Source organism: Rutilus rutilus (genome assembly GCF_951802725.1).
Source record: "Rutilus rutilus genome assembly, chromosome: 1".
Classification (NCBI taxonomy): Eukaryota; Metazoa; Chordata; class Actinopteri; order Cypriniformes; family Leuciscidae; genus Rutilus; species Rutilus rutilus.
Genome location: NC_140209.1, coordinates 28234160 through 28253898, shown reverse-complemented (window position 1 = coordinate 28253898; position 19739 = coordinate 28234160). Strand labels below are relative to the sequence as shown.

Below are 19739 nucleotides of genomic sequence, written 5' to 3'. Positions count from 1 at the left end.
AGTTAAACAGCTAACGGTTAGCCCTGCTAATCTATGATAACCTTGACTAATTACAGAAATGTGCACACATAAATAGTAATGTTTGTCCCATCATTGGTTTTATAAACTTTACAAACACCAGATTTGTCTAAACGGTGCTGTGACATGAAAAATTAACTTATAGCTAAACTCTCGTCATTACTAACATTACTACTATTAGCAAATGCTGTGAGAGAACGTTCAACAATTCCGGGCACTTGCTAACAAAATGTGAACTATGTCATGCGATAAACGTTTATTTGAAAGTAAATATTATTATCATATTAAAATAACATGGGTGTAAGTGCTGCAGTGCACACATGCTGCTCACCTTCTCCATTCAGCCCGAAAATTCAGAAGAGGGACACGACCCGGTGACGACCGCGCCTTTTCAGTTCAAATTCAAAACAGTTCGGTTATGTCATGTGACTTCCCAGGGCATATTTCAATACAATATTCCACTGTAATAATACTGTTTAATGCTGTGAAATCCTTATTTTTTTCCACTGTGTTGCTGTGATATTACAGACCTTGTTGTGATATAACAGCAGGTTTTTGATTGCAGTATTTTACTGTAAAATAAGAGTTAAATGCTGTAAAATCCAAGGATACTGTTGTTTTTACAGGTATTCATTGGGATATTACAGGGAAACTTAATTACAACAAGTTACTGTAAAATAATACTGTTAATTATTGTGAAATGCTGGTAATTTTTAACAGTGAAGCTCAGGCAGAGCATTATTACTGTAAAAGTCAAGTTTTGGGAGTGACAACTTCATATAAATGCAGGAACGAATCTCCTTTATTATTTGTGTGTGTGTGTGTGTGTGTGTGTGTGTGTGCGTGTGTGTGCGTGTGTGTGTGTGTGTGTGTGTGTGTGTGTGTGTGTGTGTGTGTGTGTCATACAGGAGTCACTCCTGATTCACAATGTCTAACATGTGGCTTGTTATGGTTGTTAAAGTCAACATGAACCAGATTTCCCAACCCACTTTACTTCCATTTCATTCCCATTGGCCAAATTATTTTCCTCTTTTAATATTTATATTTTGTTTTAATCACAATAAAATGCCTCTCTTAAGCCTGACATTTTGTTCTGCTTTATGTAATACTGTGCAACAATTTACCATATAAGGCTTGTGTGATATTTGCATGATTCACATTATAATGAACACACTGTCATTTGTAAACATGTATATTCCTGACTTGTATTGCTGCAGTATTTTATATTTTAATTGTTTAATTTTCTTAATAAAGAAACAGCCTTTTTGAAATATTCTGGATCTGATGCTTTGTCTTGCAGTGCCACAAATAAAAGCAGAAGAATCGTGAATCAAGTTTTAATCTCTCAATATTGGACTTTGCAGCATAAAACTACTTCAATCTACAGAAATTATTACATTTATGGAGAGAATAATAATATAACTATATTTAAACAATTCTTGAACATGCTTTTTTTGTGTAGAGCCTATGAATTCACTCATAATTATTTGTACACATCCTGTGGTTCTGACTGGCGTAAAACATTCACATGGTGAGAACTGCGGGTTGTGTGACAGTGTGTGGTTTTTAACTACTAAACATGAACACATGGTGTCCAGTTCTGAATATGTGTTTAGAGTTGTGAAACACAAGAATAGTGTTAATTGTTCTGAGGAATCTTTTAGAAAATGGTGTTATGTTGATGCAATTTGTCTAATATCATTGATTTTAGTGTATGAGTACTTGAGAAAAACGTTTAGAGATTTAGAGAAAAGTTTAGAGATTTATGAAAATCCTTTGACCCCAAGTATGATTAGTTCAGATTTGTATGTGTTCAGTGTCATTCTGCATGAAGCACGAATAAAACAACTTCTCTTCACACCAATTTATTTTCCTATACTTCCTCTTTCACTCTCAGTCTCTCTGTCAAATGAGTCATTCTACAATTTTGGGTACATTTCATGTCCATTGATGAGAATTGTTTTTTTCTAATATTATAATTTATCCTTTATTCAGTGGAAAATAAAGACAGATAGAGCTGTGCCGGACAGTGTTTTAAAAAAGGAAACTGATGAGGTTTCAAAGAAGTCAGATCAGTTGCGAAGAAAATGTTGAAAGTCAGTGGTGAAGTTTCTGAGACCACAGACAGCAAAAACTTTTGTGTTTTCTGCATGGAGCCATTTGGCATCTCAAAGCCAAAGGAAGTGTGTATTTTGAAGTTTGACGCCCTCCAAGCCTGAACTCCATGGTTAACAACATTCATTTGTCACCTTTGTGACTCTGATTGAGAATATTCACACATAGACATACAAACTCTCACACACAATGACTGTTTTTTTGTTAGACCTATTATGTTCTTTACACAGTTACACTGATGTTGAGTGTATATTAAGCATAAATACCATTAAGAAAGTTTTTCTAGTAGAATAATTTACACACATGCACACACTCCTGAGTCAAACAGAAAATGGATTTGAGTTATGGTCAGTCACAGAGAGAGAGAGAGATTGTTTGGATTGTTCTTTTGGATTGTTTTAATAAACTTATTTTTTAATCATATTTTGTATGGTGTTTTTTTCTTCTTTTGATACTCAGTTATAATTTATCATACTCAGTTATAACGTCAATGAATCTGATTCATGAATTCATCTATCCATTCCTTCATTCATTAATTTTTGCTTTTAATTATATTTGATTATAATTTTTTTTCGATTTTTTTTGTTTGTTTTTTTATGATTTATGATCAGCTTCAGTTTGATCTCATGTTAACGCGTTGAGTATGTGTGTATTGTACGGTCTATATTTCAATAAACTAAGATTCCTGATCACATGTTTCAACGCAGCTGCCTACGCTACAACAGCTTGAAAGTGAAAGTAAAGTGAAGTCGCATGTGTCAGGAAAACAGATAGGGCTTTTTGGGATTATATCTCAAAGGCCTACGTGACTGTTTTGTTTAATTGTTGTATTTGAAGAAGCACCTATTGCGAACTTAGGTCAATACTGCTGATATTCTCTAATGGTATACGTGCTCTTTCTCTCAGAGCAATTAGTCTACTTAAAACAGGTTCTAGGCCTTTTCTAACCCTTTTGGCATCATAAAATTTTAATTATAAAACTACGTTTCTAAAAGAATGTTTGTGTAATCATGATATAGCGATGTAAAACATTTGTAAAAATGATTTCAGTCAAGCTCAGGTACATACATTTAACCATTTATTAAACAAAATAAATGAAATGGTATATCAAAAAAAGTTTACTCTGTTAGTGTTAGTTTTGGCCATTTTGTAAATTCTATTAAAGGGGGGGTGAAATGCTATTTCATGCATACTGAGTTTTTTACACTGTTAAAGAGTTGGATTCCCATGCTAAACATGGACAAAGTTTCAAAAATTAAGTTGTACGTTTGATGGAGTATTTCTGTGCCAAAAATACTCCTTCCGGTTTGTCACAAGTTTCGGAACGTTTTTTTCGAGTATGGGCATGTGTGACGTCAGATGGGGCGGAATTTCCTTATATGGGTCCTAAGGGCACTTCCCCCGGAAGGGCGCGCGCACGCACCCGTAGACCAGAGCGAGAGTGCGAAAGCAGGGGGGCAGGGTTTTCTATTATTTTGAAGGTACCCCCGGGTGCCGCCATTGGCTAGCGGACCCCCACCTGCTGTTAGCATCCCATTGACTCCCATTCATTTTGGCGTCACTTTGACAGCGAATAACTTCACATCTGAGGCGTTTAAAGACTCCATTTGTCCATTATTTATTTCTAAAGAAACATGAAAATGTATAAAAGGCTTCATTACCTTGTAGCTTACGTTATGGCCCTGTAGAAGCAGTTTTTGTAAAAATAGGCTAACGATTGCGTCATAACCACGCGAATCTCTGTCGCATAGTAGAGAATTACCGTATGGACAGGAGGAGAAGCTCGCGCGCAATCGGGGGGACATGGAGGCAAAGTGACAAAATAATTAATCAGAATACATAGCAAACGTTTCTCCTGCTCCTAGCTCATGGACAGCTCCTACTCACACTCTCCGTCTCTGCAAGTTTCGGAAGGGAATGATTTAGATTTCGCTTGGCACAGCTACTAGAAGACAGACGGGTTGCTCACGTCACATCTACGTCGTCAAGCTCAGTTTGAGTCTGCGCAGCACGCCCGACCCCCAGGAAGTAAGAGTTTCTAATTGGCTTCACTTTGTCTCCGTTGAATCCAATGGGGTCGCTGTGTCCATTTCTTTTACTGTCTATGTGCGAAAGCAGTACGCCATCAAAGCGCTGTCCTCGCTGCAGTCACAGGACTTCCCTGCATTTCGACGATGATTTTTTTTTTTTTATAAACAAGCCCCAGTTCGATGCTCTAATGCTTAAGGATGGAGCAGTCCCAACGATAAAGGTTAACGGTCGTGCGTTGGAACCGCAGGCGGTGAGTAAAACTGCTTCAAATGTCTGTGTGTTGTTAGCTATCAGCGCGTAAGCATCGCCCACACAACCAACGCCTCCAGCCGCTCGTTTTTTTCCGGAAAGACTCGGAACAGCCTATATCTTTCTTTTATAAATATAATAAAACTAAAGACTTTTTCGAGATATGAAGGATGCAATACTACTCTATAGGTACTCAAGATTAACATGAGATTGACTGAAACTGAGTGTCATCAGTCACTAAATTGTAGTTTATGATTAAGAAAAAGTAAACTTAACCATTAGGTAACCTGATTTTCACTGAAATATTTGACTCTAATAAATATTTTCTAATACTCACTCACAAAGGTTATTGACGAAGCTTGTCTTGAATCCCATTCTAGTTTATGATTTTAAGTACTTTTCATTTTTTTGTGCAAATCTTTTTTAAAGGAAAAAACAAGTAACCTTACTTTTCCCCACATTATTCTTCACACTCCAGTCCAGTTGGTGGCGGTAAGACACATACATGTGTTTACAAACCACCATTAAACCTCGAAGAAGAAGATTAGTTTTCAGCATACATGTAGCCTACTCTGTTTTGTTGAGATGCTGGGCTCAGTGGGCTGGCTTAGTACAACGTGTTAGAAATATACTTTTAGTTTATAGAAATATACTTTTTTTTTCAGGTCAATAAATGCCTGTAATATTCCCATCCTCATATACATGACTAAGTTTTGAAGCAAGCAGGAATATCTGGAGGAGTATCAACTGAACTGAGATCTGCTGCTGTGAATATGGTATTTGTTAAAGAGGAGAGTGAGGAGGACATGAGTGAACCAGAACCCTGGAGAATAAAACACGAGGAACAAGGAGGTTGGTGTCTATTCTTCATTCATCTTTATAGACTTTTGTGCTACATTGTAAGCTAACAAATCTTTAGACACAGGTGCCCGCGGAAACTTGAAAAGTCTTGAATTCCTTAATATAAAAATCAGGGCTAAATTATCATTAAAATGTCACGTTTCAAATGTATTAAAAATACAACTTGAACCGGTAGCGATAAGATTCAGATTTTTTATTTTCGCTTTGTTGCTTCCTGGAAACGCAAAACTGTGTTGAATTCGGAGCGTGTGCGACTCATCATACAGATTTACTTTGTTTTTACATCAGTGTAATTTCAAACATTTTGTGTAGACAAAGGTTTACCTGTTATACGCAAGTCTTCTTGCGGTTTTCCACCTAAATAAAAGCCCCAAGATCTAAGGGATAAAAGTGGATTAATTAAAAATCTATTACTATTTTTGTATTACTATTTGTATTCAAATTAAAGTGTATTATTATTAGCCTTTATATGTGTATAAATAACTAATAGTGACTGATAATAACTAATAAAAAAAAAAAATATATATATATATATATAGAGAGAGAGAGAGAGAGATATGGCGTCTGTTTAGCTGGTGTTTTAGTGTTTGCATAAACTGATTGAATCATGCTTTAATTTAATGTAAATGCATGAACACATTCATTTTAAGGGGGAATTTACACGACAACATTTTACAATACAGCTTTTTTAGTCGTTTTCGTTGATCCGTGTGAACATGGATTCATTGTGACAATATTGTCGTCTGTACGTGATACTGCAAAATGGCAATACTTTTCTGTTTTTAGTACATCGTTGTTGTGTAAACACCCTAATTTCCTTTTATTTTCCAATTGTCCCTATTGATTTTCATAATGTTAATGTTTTCATTTTAGGCCTGGTGAAAGTGAAAGAGGAAATACCACATCTGAATGAAGTGGAGGAGAAACATCAGCATCAGAAAGCTCATGATGTCACCGCTGGAGAGAAGCCGTTGAGTTGCTCCAAAACTGAAAACGATTGCTCACAAAGCAGCATTCAAATGACCGAATTCAAAAGGCCTTTCACCTGTTCTCAGTGTGGAAACACTTTTGCATGTATTGATAACCTTAAGAATCACATGTTAATTCATGCTGGAAAAAAAGCCGTTCACCTGTTCTCAGTGTGGAAAAACTTTCAAACATAAAAGAAGCCTCATGAATCACATGATAATTCATAGTGGGAAAACGCCTTTCACCTGCTCCCAGTGTGGAAACACTTTCAAATATAAAAGAAGCCTTACAAGTCACATGATAATTCATTCTGGAATAAAGCCGTTCACCTGCTCCCAGTGTGGAGACAGTTTCACACGTAAAGAAATCCTGAATAATCACATGAGAATTCACACTGGAATAAAGCCTTTTGTCTGCTTCCAGTGTGGAAAGAGTTTTAAATATAAAGGAAATCTTAATGATCATTTGGTAAGTCACACTTCAGAAAAGCCATTCACTTGCCCTCAGTGTGGAAAGACTCTCACACGTAAAGGAAACTTTAAAAAACACATGTTAATGCATGCTGGAGTAAAGCCTTTCAGCTGCTCCCAGTGTGGCAAGGGTTTCTCCTGTAAACAGGGATTTAATAGTCACATGAGAAATCACACTGAAGAGATCCCTTACACGTCATCTGTGTGAGAAGAGATTTAAATGGAACACTTGTTTCAAAGCTCATCTTCGCCATTCTCACTCTGCAGTAAGGCAATTAAAAGGTACAGTATGATTTTTGAGGAACGCTGCCGAAAGTGGATCGGACTGAGGAGCACAACACACTTTTAGCCAATCAGCAGTAGGGGGTGTGTCCACTCATGATGGGGGAGGTGAGAGAGAACGAGCAAAAGCTTTATTTTGCCTTGTTTCAATTGCGATAAAGAAACATCCACTCACTTGCATTGCATGTTTATGTATTTTGGGGACGGAGTAATGGAGGGACGAGTGCATTTGTTTGGGCTGATTTCAAATATCAACAGTGTTGCTCAGAAATTACTTACTGCACCTTTAACTGTGATCATTGCAGTAACATTCTCATTACTGAAGAAACACCAGGAAGTTCATAGAAATGAAAAGCCTCACGTCTGTCCTGTTTGTGGAAGGAGATTTCTAAGGGGTAAAAAGGCACCAGAAAATACATGAGCGTGAAAAACACTGCGAGTGTGAGAAATGCTTTAACACAGTCGAGTCCTTGAGACCACACCACAGAATCCATAAGGGAAAGAAACGGTACAAGTGTTCATATTGTGGAAAGAGTTTCACCCAGTGTGAAATATATAAAAAAAAAATAATTAAAAACATGAAAGACTGTATAAAACATGACATAAATGAAATTAAATCGCCCTGTGTGATTGAAGATTCTTTTGACGTTCCAGCAGGTGTGTGTCAGCACTGTTTTGGTTATTAGTTTTCTGTTTTGTTCAATAAGTCAATTTTCATTACCCACATGTTTAGTTTGTCCAGCTGTTCTGCTAAGGTCTGTCTTCTTCATGTTATCCTTTTGAGTTTGGAGTTCGTATTGAGTAACCCTGAGTGTTGCTGTAAGTTATCAAATGATTAAGATCTGGCTCTGAATTTGTGTCTCACAGAGCTTATTGCAAAACTGGAGGGAATATATAAAAAAATATCCTGGGAAATTTTCTCATCAGTCTTTCTGCAAAAAGTAGTTTATGACTATGAAAAAGTAGTTTTTAAAAATATTTCTAAAATATCTTCTTTTGTGGATGTGGAATTCACATCACCAGTTATTCAATAGTCCCCTGTTCAAGTCCCAGTTATCTAAACCCTATATATTAATTTATAATAATCCTCTATCCCCATGTATCCACAGCTATAATAAAACAATAGCTATCTGATCATTATGTGTTTTCATTTGTCTTAATTTCAATATTTAAATGCTGTAACGCCGGTCATTCTGCAAAATGTAGTTAAAAAGAAAACATTTAACCATTAGGGAACGTTTTGTGATTTTCACTGAAATACTTAACGAATAAATAAACGAAGGTTATTGATGTTGCTCGAATGACATGTGTGTCTATCATTTAAGTAATTTTCATTTCATATTGCAAATCGTTTTTAAATGAAAAACAGCGCACCTTGTATACGCGCTCAGTAATTTCTTCTCCATATGATTTCCCCCATTTCGATCGACGCTTCACACTTCAGTCCAGCGGGTGGCGGTAAGACACAGACGTGTGTTTACAAACAACCATTAAACTTCAGAGGAAGAAGATTAGCGTTGTTCAGTATGGTCTCTGTTGTCGAGGTGCCTGCTAAATAAAAACTGTTAGACATTTACTTTTAGTGTGTAGATAAAAAAAAATGCAGGTCAATAGATGTCTGTAATGTTCCCATCCTCATAGACGTGACTAAGTTTTGAATTAAGCAGGAATATCTGGATTCTGGAGGAGTATCAACTGAACTGAGATCTGCTGCTGTGAAGATGGTGTTTGTTAAAGAGGAGAGTGAGGAGGACATGAGTGAACCAGAACCCTGGAGAATAAAACACGAGGAACAAGGAGGTCGGTGTCTATTCTTCATTCATCTTTTTGACTTCTGTGCTACATTAAGCTAACAAATCTTTAGACACAGGTGCCCGCGGATCCTTAGGTTTAATATCCTTAACGTAAAAGTCCATAAGTCCTGTCATTAAGATGTCTTAAATCCACGTTTCAAAAAGTCTTAAAATGCAACTGAACAGGCAGCGATACGATATAGATTTTATTTTCGCTTTGTTGTGTTCTGGAATCGCGCATGCCCATATAGAATTCACATAGATTGAAATATATTAACAATAAATAGATTTTCATATATTTAAATGTTTCAAATCTAAATGAATAAAAATATTGTTTATGTAAGTAGGCCTATTTTAAAATAGGCTGATATATTTTAATATATTTAACAGTGTTTCACATATGTGAATATATAGCCTAGCCTAACATTTCTGTATGGGTGTGCGACTCTTCATACAGATTCACTTATTTTTTACATTAGCGTAATCTCAAACATTTTTGTGCTTAAAGGTTTACCTGTTATACAGAGGTCTTCCTGGATGGTGGATTGTGGATAAAAGTGGATTGTGTCAAAATATTATATTGTATGGACACAGATGTTTTTTGTAGTCTGGTTTTGATGCTTGCTTCTGCCTTTAATAAAATAAACTCATTGTCCATACCTTCGGGATAATGTTGGATATGCCAATCTATTTATTGTCCATTTGACATTGCAAACAACTAAACAAAGCATAGGCTAAATAAATATTCCAAACTTCGACTTTCTACTAACAAACAATATTATTATTCAAGACGAATTTAAGCCGGGTTCACACTGTAGGCTACGATTTTGGCCACTATTTGTCCGTCTGAGACAAATTTTGCAAATCCTAAAAAATTCCTCTGATCCTAGGCTAAAATCTTTGATCATTAGTTTGACATGGTCACCGACAGCTGATAAATGACCGTTGTGATCAAATTTTACCTTAGATGAAATCCTGGCAGAAGATTTGACTCACAGTCCTACAGTGTGACTTTTCCTACGACAACTGACAAATTGTCCTTGTTTTTCAAGACAAAATGACCAAAATTAACATTCATTTTAACATTTAATTAACCATTTCAATCCCACGTCTAATGCAGCTCACTGTCACAGTCAGAACATGTCATTGACTGATGATGTAAAATTCTTTCGTGCATCCGTAGGGCTGGGTATCGTTAATTTCTTCGATACCGATACCTTGACTCCGAAACCAGTTCCTGAAATATATATTTTTTTCTATACCAATTTTATGAAATCCATTTTAACATTACATTACCTCAAAAAAACTTGGGTTTTATTATTTCAGTTAAAAGTTGTTGCCTTTAATGTCGTTTTGCATCTGCTGATACTGAAATTAATATGGATACCTGCTTAGTGCTTACAATTTTGTTTTGTTTTTGACTTGGTTAAATGTTCACATTCTTCATGGTATCATTTGCAGAGAAAATAAGCAATTTTATCCCATTGCATGATCCTTTGATGTTTTCACTGAAGTTTTGTAGAATTTCGTTCTCAATGTTAATCTTGCTACTGTGAAAACAGTCACGCGCTGCTGCTTCAGCCATCATATGGTAAATGTCCAAATAAAAATGTTCAACAAGCTGACAGAAGTTGATCCATTTCTTTGTTTGAAAGGTGTAAATGTAACTGAAGTTGTATTGTTGCCTTTGTAAATATTCACTTTCCAATATGGCCACGGAGAAGAATCGGAGGGTCACATTCAGCAGACAGACACCAACACACTGTATTTTTTTGTAATTATTTGACCAAATGACAATCAAAATCAAACCCATTGAAGCTTTTTGAGGTTTTGAAGTTGTCATACTCACAAATTTAATGTTATTAAACCAAACAAAATACAAAACTTTCAAAAACACTCAGTAATGTGTGTATATATATATATATATATATATATATATATATATACACATACACACACACACACACACACACACACACACACACACACACACACACCTACACACACACTGTCCGGTCCCAAAAAAAGTCACTGTTTGGATAGGCTAATACTTAAGTCAATGACTGATCATTATTGCTGTGATTTCTGTTGTTTCTAGCATGTTATAGGCTAAGTTTGGGAACAGTTATTTTAATCCTAATTGATGGTTGTTTAAGAAATGAAAATCGACGCACTCCATGTTGGAAGACATATGGGCATATTACAGGATGACAATGTCAAGATTCATCAGGCTCAAATTGTGAAAGAAAAGTTGGGAGGGAGCATGAAGCATTTTTATACATGAATTGGCACCTCTTGAGTCCAGACCTTAAATTCATTGACAGTCTTTGGGATGTCCTGGAGGAGACTTTACAGAGTGCTCGACTCTTGAATTGTCACTACAAGATCTTTACCAAAAATGTAAGCACCTCTTGATGGAAATAACATCACAACATTTACAAATATTGTGAAGGTAAGTTGAGACTGTAAGTGACTGGATTGATCTGACTTTTGATGGTGAATGGTCCAATGTATCTGGGACTCCGCTTCCGCTAGGGCAGCCGGAGGTGTATGTCCCCGGTGTAGAGCTAGACCTTTTGATCAGGTTGGTAATGGGTGTTTCAGCTCTGCGGAGATCATCCTGATTTTTGTGCCTCCTTACTGCCCTTTGCAGATGGATGTGTGCCGAGTCTCTTGCTGTTCTGGAAACGGGTTGAAAGCTGGAACCTCCAATGGCTCTCCTGCCATTATAACTTTTTGGAGAAAAAGGCACATAGTTTTGGTGTCTCCCCTTGCCGCTGTGACAACACTGCTCCCACACTAGTTGTGGAAGCATCAACTTTAACGATGAATGATAGATCTGGGTAAGGATGGATTAAGGCGAGAGCAGTGGTAAATGCATGCTTGAGCTAATGGAACGCCTCTGTGGCAGCTGGAGTCCAGGACAGAGACTTGGGCTTCTTGCGTAACAGTGAAGAGTAAAGTTGGAGATAAAGCCGCGGTAGAAGTTTGAGAAACATAGGAGTCGCTGAAGTTCTTTCACCAAAGTAGGAATGGGCCAATTCCGCACGGCGTCCATCTTCGCCTGGTCCTTCTGGATTCCACTGGCATTAATGATGTAGCTCAGGATCTAAGCTATTGAGGTAGCTTACTCCCGTAGTACCTCATTCATGAAGGCCTGGAAGACAGAGGGTTTGACAGCCCGTATGGCATAACCCAATATTCCTAGAGCCAAGATGGTATTATGAAAGCAGTCTTCCATTCATCTCCCCTTCGGATCAGGATGAGATTGTAAGCACTGCGCAGGTCCAACTTGAAGATGGTTGCAGCTCGTAGCTTCTCCAGAGCCACTGGGACCTGAGCAAGAGAATATTTGTACATGACAGTCTGTTTGTTGAGGGTACGATGATCAATGCACGGCCGCAAGCCTCCATTCTTTTTTGTCACATAGAAGAAACTGAAAGCGGCAGTGGTAAATGCGTGGCCTGTTGTTTACTGAACACATCATGCCCCATATTCCTTAGGAATCTTGACCTGTTGGTGTTTCTCTGGACTTTCAATGGTTGTCGCTTGTAAAACGTAATGATGGGCAGACATCACTGATACAGGAATGTGCAGCAGAGAGGTGATTCTGGGATGTATTTTAATGTTACTCACCTCTGGGCGAGGTGGACGTACAGGGCACTCTGACATCAAATGTACCTCAGCTCCGCAATACAGACATAGATGTTGTTGAATCCGGCTTTGTCTCTCTGTAGGTGATAGATTAAATTAATCAACTTGCATGGGTTCAGGTGCAGGTGCTGGAGGATATTATTAGCAGGTGGTGAATGCAGGGCAGGTAACTCATGTTTACAGGCTGTTAAGCATTGAGCAACACGGATGGATAATTTAATGAGGTTTTCCAACCCAAAGCTATCATCATAGATCGCGAGATGAGTCTGCGGAGTAGGTGACAAACCCTGTCGGTAAGCAGTGATTAGGGCATACAAAACTTCACAGCAGATTTGCATTGTTTTAGACGGAGCAGTAGATCATGAACTGATAGTGAATTGATTGCCGTTTAATCAAATACTTCTTTAAAGTAAGTGATGTAGGCATCTAAATTGTTACTCACTGGAGAGCACAGTCTGATAGCAGAGAAATGATGAATGCGATCTTATCCGTGCGAAATCGTTGCGGTTGCTTCTCAAACAGCAAGGTGCATTGGAGAAGAAAGCCACTACAATTCTCCGCTGTGCCAGAGAATGTTGCTGGTAGGGCCATGGGACTGGCAGCCAGATCAGGTGAGGAGGAGGTGGTTTGCAGAGAGAGTGACTGACGAAGTTAATGGATCGGTGAACGCACGATTTTAAACTTGCTTATATTGAAAAATAGAACGTTTATTAACAAAACGAATAAGACCGCTTCGAGGCATGGCATACATGTTGATCTGTGCTGCGACTCTTGTTCGGCTCATGCTGAATTGACCAGACTTGTTCAGTTTTAATTGTAGTGTCTGTTCTCTAATTGAACTAAATTATTTTTATTACTAAAATGACGGTGACGCGGTGGGCTAGTAATGTAATCGGTGTGCGAGTGAACACCATGTAACAACGATAACACAGACTATCGCAGCAAGCCTAATCATAATGCATCATGACATTGAATCGAATCAAATCGTAGACATGATAATCGTAAACGAATTGAATCGTGAGACAAGTGAAGATTCACACCCCTTCCTACATGGTTGTGTAAGAAATGAAAAGCTACACACTCAATTAGGGTTAAAAGAACTGTTTCCAAACATATAATATGCTAAAAACATAAAAATCACTTCACAGCACCACATAATAATCGCAGCACTGTTATTAGTACTTCATTGTGTAGATTAAGCAAATACTTTTCACAATACATTTTGACAAAAGTTACAAAACTTTTCAAAAATACCTTTCCATTTTTAGTACATTGTTGTTGTATAAACATACCCTAATTTTTTTTTCCAAATGTTTCAATTGATTTTCAGCATTTTAATGTTTTCATTTTAGGCCTGAAGAAAGTGAAAGAGGAAATACAAGATCTGAATGAAGTGGAGGAGAAACATCAGCATCAGAAAGCTCATGATGTCACTGCTGTAGAAAAATCATTGGATTGCAGCATTCAGTTAACAGAAGTCAAAAGGCCTTTCACCTGTTTTCAGTGTGGAAATACCTTCAAACAGAAAAGAAGCCTTATGAATCACATGTTAATTCATAGTGGGATAATGCCTTTCACCTGTTCTCACTGTGGAAAAACTTTCAAACAGAAAAGAAGCCTTAACAATCACATGTTCATTCATGCTGGAATAAAGCCTTTCACCTGCTCCCAGTGTGGAAAGAGTTTTACACAGAAAAGACAACTTAATGATCATTTGGTAACGCACACTTCAGAAAAACCTTTCACCTGCTCTCAGTGTGGAAACTCTTTCACACGTAAAGGAGGACTGAAGAAGCACATGTTCATTCATGCTGGAATAAAGCCTTTCATCTGCTCCCAGTGTGGAAAGAGTTTTACACAGAAAACACACCTTAATGATCATTTGGTAACTCACACTTCAGAAAAGCCTTTCATCTGCCCTCAGTGTGGAAAGTCTTTCACACGTAAAGGATACTTTAAGACTCACATGTTAATTCATGCTGGAATAAAGCCTTTCAGCTGTTCCCAGTGTGGAAATAGTTTTACTCTGAGAAAACAACTTAATGAGCATGTTCTACACTGTAAAAAAATTCCCCGTTAATTTACAGTAAACTACAGGCAGCTAGATTTACCTGTAGAATGCTGTAATCTGAAGCAACAGTATATTACTGTAAAAAATATTACAGTACTGTGCTGTAGAAAATATAGGCTGCACACTATAATACTGTCAGGTGTTCGGCTGTCATTATATTGTTAAATTAGTGTTCCTGCGGTAATCTACATAAACTGTGTATTACTATAAAGTGTATTAAAGTACTCTAAAATGTGATCTTTACATTGTAACACTACTAGAATCTGACAATTTAAAATTTGCTTTCTAAAATAAAAAAAAACACACTGAAAATTGCTTGCAAACCAATGGCTCAAACAAAAGATGACCTTAAAACATGCTTTTATTAAAGCTAATACCTTTAAGTTTCTCACTGACACACCCTCAATTCATAAACATCAGGGCTTAAAGAAAATCCCAACCTTTCCACTCATATTAACAACATTGTGATGGAGGTCGTGTGTTCAACTCGTAAATACGATCTTTCCGACATGGCTTGAACGCACCATTACATTTAGAGCCTTTGCCATCATGGTACGCTCATCATAGTTGTGTTATACTCACAACCCCATCTCTATTTTAAACATACTATACCCTGCATTTTCTGTTATGTGGATTACAAAAGAGAACAACATAACACTAGATACACTTTTAGATTTATTCTCATACAACATTAGATAGACTTTTACCATATGCCTTAAAACAGGCATACATAATTACATACATATATACATACATACATAACCTGTTCATAAAATACAAATATACTCTTAAGTCAGGCTTCAGTGAACACTAGCCAATTATTTTACATCAAAACAAATTGTTTATAAAATATATATCAGCATTTTATACTTTTGGACTGATGGTTAAAGTCTTTTTCTGCACAGTTTTCCCAGTTATTTTACACACCTCTTTTCTCTGTGCAGCTTTGGTCCTCTTTTCTGGATTTATTCCAATAAAGTATCTGAAAAATAAGAGGAGAAAATTTTCAGTTAAAATGATTTGCAGTGTATAATTTTGATCATCTAAAAAAATAACCAAAAACTACTGGATATTTCACTGAAGACTTGGAATTAACTGCAGAGCCCTTACAGAAAAAACACATGAACTTCACATGTGCAAAAACTCATGTGATCACATGTGACCACATGCACATGTGATTTTGCACATGTGAAATTTAACATGTAAAAACATGTGACTTTGCACATGTGAAATATGTGGATCACATGTGAAACGTGTTTTGCACACGGGAAATGTGTGCTTTTGGAACATTTGCACATGTGATTGCATGTGAAACACATGTGAAACACATGTGATCACATGTGAAACCCATGAGCTCACATGTGAAACGTAAAATTCCCATGTGAAACCTATAATCACGTGAAACCCATGACATCACATGTGAAACCCATGAAATCACATGTGAAACAATAATAGTTATTTTAGTCGATAAAGTTTTAAATATGAACATTTTTCTTACAAGAATGCAACGCTTTGCTTCAGAAGGCCTTTATTAACCCCCCGGAGTCATTTGGGACACTTTTATGATGGATAGATGCACTTCGATGGACTTAAAAAAAATGGTGTCCATTCACTCCCATTATAAAGCTTGGAAGAGCCAGGACATTTTTTAAAGCTGCCGTCGGCAATTTTTTTTGATCATATTCAGTGAAATCGACACTATAATCCGACAGAACAACATAAATAAGGTGGTTTTAGAAAAAAACCCGAGCTTCTAACTCCACCTGGAGCGTGTTATTTGTTTTGCAAAAATCCACCGCTCCCGGATCATCGGGTCCAATCAGCGCAGGGGGGTGTGAGATCTGACTGTCAATCACAGGTCGTGCACAAGCCACAGATCCCACTCCCCCCTCGCGCACGTTACAATCACATGCACACGCCTGAAGTTCGTGCAGTAACGAAGAGTGATGGCGGAAAAGATTCCAATTCCTCGGTTAACCTCAAGAGCTAGGAGGTCAGAGCTTGCAACATTTCTTCTCGACAGGTAATTGTGCTTTATCAACCATTTACTTTATGAGTACTCCATGGTGTTGATCGATGCTGATGAGACGGGCGCGTTCACAAAAAATCTGGTGCACACGCACTGACCAGCACGAACTCGATGGGAGGGTATTAGTTAATAGTGGGGGAGGGGCATGAGAGTTGTAAGTCCACTCAATCTTCCAGGGTTGCCGACGGCAGCTTTAATATAACTCTGATTGTATTTGTCTGAATGAAGAATGTCATATACACCTAGGATGGCTTCAGGGTGAGTAAATCATGGGCTAATTTTCATTTTTGGGTGAACTATCCCTTTAATGGTACTGTACCTTTATGTTCCTTTCGGAGCTTTAAGGTTTGGTCCCCATTCGTCCTCCATTGTTTGGGCAAACAGACATAATTTCTCCACAACAATATCTTAATTTTTCCTCCAATAGAAAGAGACAACATAAGGTTAAGTAAATGATGAGATAACTACCATTTTTAGGTGAACAACTACACAGGTGTTAATAGAACAAACAATAGGCAAACTCACAGTTCTTTAAAGAATGAGTCCTTGCTTCTCTACAAAGTTAGCCTTCAGGAGTTTATCTGTAATGACAAGGAAAACATAATGTAAGAAGAGATACCTAAAAAAATGGTCTCAATTAAAAAAAAAAAATCTGAAAATTATCGACATTCCGTCCATCCATCTGTTATGCTGCTATTTCTGCAGCGGTTTGAACACGCACGTTCACAGTAATCACACAAGATTTATGAATTTTGATCATACCTCACCTATCTTTTGCTTCGATAAAGATTGGGACATGTGTCCGTTGCATATGCATAAACTGTGCATGACGGTAGCAAATACAAACCAAATGCAGTCTGAGTGTATGTTAACGAGCTCACAAGCATGCTATCGTTTTACTCGGTTACTTTTCCATTATTAAAACGCTATCCTGTCATCTAATTACACTTCACTGGATCTTTATACTGACTGTTAATTTAGACATAGGCCTACATATCAAATCAAAAAGTACCGGTAGTTGCAAATAACAGCAGCAGATAATTGACGGTTTGAATCTCAGTAAAAAATGTAACCACATAAGAAGAAAAAACACCATTTCACTCGGATTTTTACTCGGATAAGTTAAGGAAAATGTGCAAGTTGAATAAAAGTTGCTTACCCGTTTGAATGTGATGTGATGACAGTCTGTACAATGGGCTCACATTCCTGTGGTATCTTCCGGATTAAAACAAAGTCGCTTCATCCGATTTAAATCACTGGATGTTTAAAATGTAATATTTAAAAGTAATTGGTAGCAGAGGTGGAAGTAACGAATTACAACTACTCACGTTACTGTAATTAAGTAGTTTTTTTGGGTACTTGTACTTTTTTGAGTATATTTTTAAATCTGTAATTTTACTTGTACTCAAGTACATATTAAGCTAAGTAATCTACTTCGCTACTTGTAAAATCACATTTCGTTACTGAGTACAATTTGAATTGATATTCAAATCTTTGAATGGCATTTCGGTAGCCAATAAAAATATTCGATCGTAAACGGACCAATAAAACGCCCCTGATATTTGGACTGAATGAAAGCCGCCGCAGTCGCAGCAGGTTTTGAAGAGCTGATCATGAAGGAGGCGAGGAGCTCAGAGTGATTAATGGCTGGACTGAAAGTTTGGAACAACAAACTACATAGTAGTATTGTCAAAATATCTATATTTTACCAGCTGCGCGTTCTCATTCTCTCTTCTCAACGACAGCGAGTTTGACACACCCGCCTCCTCTCAGCGCGGGATTGCAGGTAACGTTAGGCCTATTAGCCTACGCATAATTTTATTAATACCTGCAAGTTTCTATGGCATATTTTAATGGCAAATGTCACGAACAATATTATAACGCGAGGGCACATTCATGTAATCGCAGAAAACTGGACGCGAGCTCTCAAATATACGAACGAACTGGACTCGGATATTGAGTGTGCGCTCTCGGACTGTGTGTCATATCATGTGCAATCGCGAATCTCTCCAAGTGGTTCTCACTGCAGACTCAAATGACGTCCAGCTCCAATCTCTCCATGCTCTTGAATTAAACGCTGTCAAAAGTTATGAAAAATCTAGTCTTTTTGCAAATTAAATTCAGTTTGAATTGAAATCAAGCTTCCTTGTGCTGTGTGTGAGCTATTGCAACAGTTCACGTTACCCTATTGTAAAGACAAATACACTGAGTGAGTAAATATTAGATTATTGTAATGGTTATTGATCAATGTTTAAATATGTAAACAAAAGCCTAAATTAAAATCTCACCTTATAAAGTGGTCTCTTTAGAAGACTTGAATTAAACTTTTCCATTCAAATAGATTACTGTTACAATGAGTGTTGTGCTTTTCAATGCTTGAAAATAATGATTGCCTTGACAAAATGGATGGACAAAAATGTAGATATTGAAATATTTAGTATGTAGTAGTTTTCCCGATGGTATTAAAAATTATAGGCTAGGCCTACAGAATATTGACATATTTCAAGGTGTCATATTGAAGTTAGAAATTCCAGTATCCACTAATTAATGTCCTTTGACAATAAGGTAAAAACGTGTTAAAAGTAGCTATTTTCTACATAAATCTATGATTTTGTTGAATATTTTTATTGGTAATGCATTAACTATCGCCAGCTAAAAAGTAATTAGTAACTAGTACTCTGAGTAGTTTTTGAGAAGAGTAATTTGTACTTTTACTTAATTACTTTTTTGACACCAGTATTTTTACTTGTAATTGAGTATTATTTCAGCAATGTAACGGTACTTGTACTTGAGTACAAATTTTCAGTACTCTTTCCACCTCTGATTGGTAGTTTACATATAAAATAATACTAGGCAGAGCTGCTAAATGACCTCATGCAGATACTAAAATGTCTTCCTAAACTCACATGTGCATGGAAAAATATGGTATTATACTGTTAAATAACAGTGTCATACTGTTGCTGGTCAACACGCAATTTGAAGCGACCAAGTTCTCCCATAATGCATTGCAAAAACGGTAACTTACAGGTATTACATGAAAACAGCATGTTGCTGTTAAATTTTCATGTAAATTTGTTTTGCCATAATTAACAAACTATATAACAAATGAGAATCCGTACGCCTGTCCTGTTTTTGGAAGGAGATTTCTAAGGATTGACTCTTTTAAAAGGCACCAGAAAATACAAGAGAGTGTGGAA

The 19739-nt window shown here is 37.0% G+C and overlaps 1 protein-coding gene across 1 annotated transcript in view; it reads right to left on the bottom strand.

The window, feature by feature from the left end:
* LOC311304498 (gap junction alpha-1 protein-like) overlaps positions 1 to 19739 on the bottom strand; it is a gene marked incomplete at both ends in the record, with an annotated part of 434020 nt that overhangs the window by 158882 nt on the left and 255399 nt on the right. The gene's annotated exons all lie outside the window — the stretch shown is intronic.